Here is a 5003-nt window from a genome sequence, read left to right as displayed (position 1 = left end):
TAATTCTGACTTTTTGATTGATTGATTGATTGATTGATTGATTGATTGATTGATTGATTAATTGATTGCTCCACCATGAAATGAAAAAAAAAAAAATTGCGACTTATCTCACAATTCTCCCAGTCTTTTTATTAAAATTTCTAGTTTAGGGTAAATTTACCCAAGCCCATGTACCCTTTAAGCCCACTTTCAACTTTGAAGTCAAATTTAAAAAAGGGAAAATCATATTTTGTGCTAGTCATTCTTTTAACCAATCCAATATTTTTTATTGCAATACCATTTTAGCTTCAGAATTTTTTTTTTTCCGACCACATAGACAAGGATGGCAAATTATTTTTTCGATTTTTATAACATTTATGATTTTTTTTTTCTTATTGCAATTCCTAGTTTACAGTATCTCACAAAAGTGAGTACACTCCTCTCATTTCAGAAACCGTTTCAGTATATCTTCTCAAGGGGACAATACTATAGAAATGAAACTTGGATATATTTTAGAGTAGTCAAAGTGCAGCTTGTATAGCAGTATAGATTTACTGTCCTCTGAAAATAACTCAACATGCAGCCATTATTGTCAAAATAGCTGGCAACAAAAGTGAGTACACCCTAAGTGATAACAGCAGTATGTTGTTTAACCATGCAAAGCCACATGTCCTGTTCATTATGTTTATGTTTTTGTCTGCTTGACAGGTTCATACAAACTTGTGTATCTTGTATTAGAGCAGTTAAAATTAGATGCTTTAAGTACAATTCTCTCTTACTGACCACTGGATGTTCAACATGGCATCTCATGGCAAAGAACTCTCTGAGGGTTTGAGAATTAGAGTTGTTGCTCTCCACAAAGATGGCCAAGGCTATTAGAGGTTCAGTAACACCCTGAAACCGAGTTGCACTACAGTGGTCAGAGTCATACAGAGGTTTTCCAAGACAGGCTTAAAAAAACAGATGCATGAGTGCTGCCAGCATTGCTTTAAAGGTTGCAGAAGTAGAAGGTCAGCTTGTCAGTGCTCAGACCATACGTCACACACAGCAACAAGTCGGTTTGCATAGCCGTCGTCCCAGAAGGAAGCCTCATCTGAGGCTGGTTCACAAGACAACTTGTCCAAGAGCATGAATTACTGGAACCATGTCCTGTGGTCTGATGAGACTATAAGATAAATTTGTTTGGCTCAGATGGCGTCCAGCATGTGTGGCGATGCCCTTGTGAGGAGTACCAAGAAAATTGTGTCTTGTCTACAGTCAAGCATGGTGGTGGTAGCATCATGGTCTGGGGCTGCAGTTGACACACTGAATTAAATGTGCTATTTTGAAGTAGAAAGCTAAAGTGTTTTCTAGTAAAATGCTCTCCAATAATCTTTATTAAAAATTTACGTGTGGTTTACTTTTTACTTCAAACTATAAAAAGTACCTTTAAAAATAATTTGTTCCCCGTTTCTATTTATTTTTTAGAGAGGTAAAATTGGTTTAGCATGTGGACAAATTAATCCCAGTTACCCGTTTGTTTCTATGGGTTGGAAGTAGAGAATTCTACAATAGACTTGATTTTAATTAGAGCTAAACATGCCTAAGAGATTTTATGTGTTTCTCACTTCAAATAAAAATGATTTTTCTTTTATCACTCGCCAGTTGAATAAAAGAAAACTGTAGTGGACACAAGCCATTCAGCCAAAGATATGATGAAGGAACGCCAGTGGAATCACATCCAGATGTGTTTGCAGAAGACTTTATTTAGCAGATTTTATTATGGGTAAAATAAGTCATTTTGTCTGATGGGATTGTTCTTCCCCATGCTAAACCCTTGCCCAAGCATTTGTATGTTTCAGACTGGACCTAATGTTCAGAATCACAGTGATGCATCATGACAGCTTACAGAGCTGGACTCAATTTACAAATGAAATACAGTTTGTCCCAGTGTCAGAGGGTAAGACAGGAAGGTCTCAATCTGGTCAGCACCCGTTCTATTATAATAATGTTCTGGACTGTATCCTTTTAGTCAGTTATATCATCAGCAGATTTAAAAATTAATCATAGTTGTGTGTTATTTAGAAATAAAAATGAAACTCTTTCCATCTGTTTTGGAATTACATTTTAAAAAGCTGTCTGATATAATTAGAATAGCCCTAGAAACTTATGCATTGCACTCTTAAAAATAAAGGTGCTTCATGATGCTTTTATGTCTAAATGGTTCCATAAAGAACTTTTAACATCTGAAGAACCTTTCTGTTTCACAAAAGGCTCTTTTTGGCGAAGAAAGAGCACCTTTATTTTTAAGAGTGTTTTTGAACAGTCACTCTTTTTGAAATTTAAAGTCTCTCTTTCTTTGACATGATTTCAAAATTAAGACAGTGCTGAAACCCTACTTTAATTGTTAGAATGGTCACGGATCAGCAATCTCCACATAAAACTGAGCATGCAGACCAAACCGTAAGTCATAGAGACTTGAAAGTTGGTGAGATGGTAGTACTCACACCGCCGACAACCTCACCAAAGCTTGCCCCAATCGGCCTGACGGGGGCGCTACAGCGGTCAAAAGTACGAAATCACTCATAACTCCTAAACCATCAGCCGCAGGCTAAAGTTTCTTGTGTCATTTGGAATCCTTGGCTCACGCTGGACAAAACACATACCTCAAATTCGATTGTGAGCTTTTTTGGGGGGGTATTTTGGATTTTCTGAAAAACCTACTTGTGCGAACCAGTTCAGTTCGTCCCAGTGTCAGAGGGTAAAACAGGGAGGTCTTAATGTGGTCAGCACCAGTTTTAATACATTAATGTTCTGGACCGTGTCCTGTAGGTTAGTTGTCATCAGCAGATATCTAAATTAATCATAATTGTGTGTTATTCAGAAATAAAAAAGAAACGCTTCCCATTGTTTTTGGAATTACACTTTAAAGGGATGGTTCGGAGTAGAATTGACTTCATTGCTATGCACTCCGAAGCCCATGTAAATACCCCATCCGAAGTTTTTTTTTACCTTAGTCAAACATTTATGGAGATATTAGAGTTTTTCAAATTGCTTGTTACAGGAGTGAATGGTACATGTGATGTATCTCGTAAATTGCACCACTAAACGTGCAAGTAATCTTACCAAACTTGTACAGTAGTGTAAATAGGTTATGTACTCACAAAACGCTGCATCAGAACATTTGTAAGTCCACCATGAGTGTTTTAAAAACACGTTTTACCCGAGAACTACTAGTCTCAGAAACTACAAGTCGACGTCACTTCCCTGGTTTGAAAAAAGCACGTAAAAGTCCTCCTACTACATCTGTGTGCATGTCAACTTGTAGGAGGACTTTTACGTGCTTTTTTCAAACCAGGGAAGTGACGTCGACGTGTCGCCATTTGTAGTTTTTGAGACTAGTAGGGGTCGGCTAAAACGTGTTTTTAAAACACTCATGGTGGACTTACAAATGTTCTGATGCAGCGTTTTGTGAGTACATAACCTATGTACACTACTGTACAAGTTTGGTAAGATTACTTGCACGTTTAGTGGTGCAATTTACGAGATACATCACATGTACCATTCACTCCTGTAACAAGCAATTTGAAAAACTCTAATATCTCCATAAATGTTCGACTAAGGTAAAAAAAACTTTGGATGGGGTATTTACATGGGCTTCGGAGTGCATAGCAATGAAGTCAATTCTACTCCGAACCATCCCTTTAAAGTGCTATCTGATATAAGTAGAATAATCCTAGAAACTTATGCATTATGGCAAAATTGATTTCTATTTATGTTTTTCATGAATTAATATTGATATAGCTGACTATTAAATCAGTGAAATTTGAACAGTCATTTTCTTTGACATGATTTCAGAATTAAGACTACGCTGCTGAAACATATTGTAATGGTTAGAATGGACACGGATTAGCAATCTTCACATAAAACTGAGCGTGCAGACCAAACCGTAAATCGTAGAGACTTGAAACTTGGAGTGATGGTAGTAGTCACACCGGTGACAACCTCACCAAAGCTCATCCCAATTGGCCTGACAGGGGCGCTACAGCGATCAAAAGTACAAAATTGCTCATAATTCCTAAACTGTCAGTCGCAGGCTCAAGTGTCTTATGTCAGTGGAAGCCTTGGCTCACGCCGGACTAAACACATGCCTCAGATTCGATTGTGAGCCTTTTTGGCTATTTTAGATTTTTTGAAAAAACTACTTTTGCGAACCAGTCCTAGGTTTTTCGTCTGATCGGAACCAAACCAGTGCAGAAAGATTCTCTGGAGAGTGAATATCAAAAATTCTTTCCAAAAAAAAAAAAAGGTGTGGAACTTTCGACTCGCCATCGCCATCACATGATTTCAGAATTAAGACTGCACTGGTCACGGATCAGCAATCTTTACATAAAACTGAGTGTGCAGACCAAACCGTAAGTCGTAGAGACTGGAAAGGCTTAAAAACACATGCAAATGATAAGCTTTCATGATGATGTGCAGCAGTGGCCAGTCTGCCTTTGACTGAATGGTTCTTTGTGGAACCAAAAATGGTGCTTTTATGGCATCGCTGTGAAGAACCTTTTAAAGCACCTTTATTTTGTTTTTGTACAGTCACTTTTTCTGAAATTTAAACAGTCTCTCCTTCTTTGACCTGATTTAAAAATTAAGACTGCTGAAAACCTATTTTAATTGTTAAAATGGTCAAGGATCAGCAATCTCCACATAAAACTTACGGTTTGGTGCAGACCAAACCGTAAGTAGTAGAGACTTGAAACTTGGTGGGACGGTAGTACTCTCACCGCCGACAACCTCACCAAAGCTCGCCCCAATCGTCCTGACGGGGACGCTACAGCGATCAAAAGTACGAAATCACTCATAACTCCTAAACTGTCAGTCGCAGGCTCAAGTGTCTTATTTCAGTGGAATCCTTGGCTCACACCGGACAAAACACATGCCTTAGATTAGATTGGGAGCCTTTTTGGGTATTTTGAATTTTTTTGAAAAAAATACTTTTGTGAACCAGTCATAGGTTTTTCATCTGATCGGAACCAAGCCAGGACAAA

The sequence above is a fragment of the Garra rufa genome, chromosome 10, assembly GCF_049309525.1.
Source record: "Garra rufa chromosome 10, GarRuf1.0, whole genome shotgun sequence".
NCBI classification, from domain to species: Eukaryota; Metazoa; Chordata; class Actinopteri; order Cypriniformes; family Cyprinidae; genus Garra; species Garra rufa.
Note: the sequence above shows the minus strand (reverse complement) of the source record.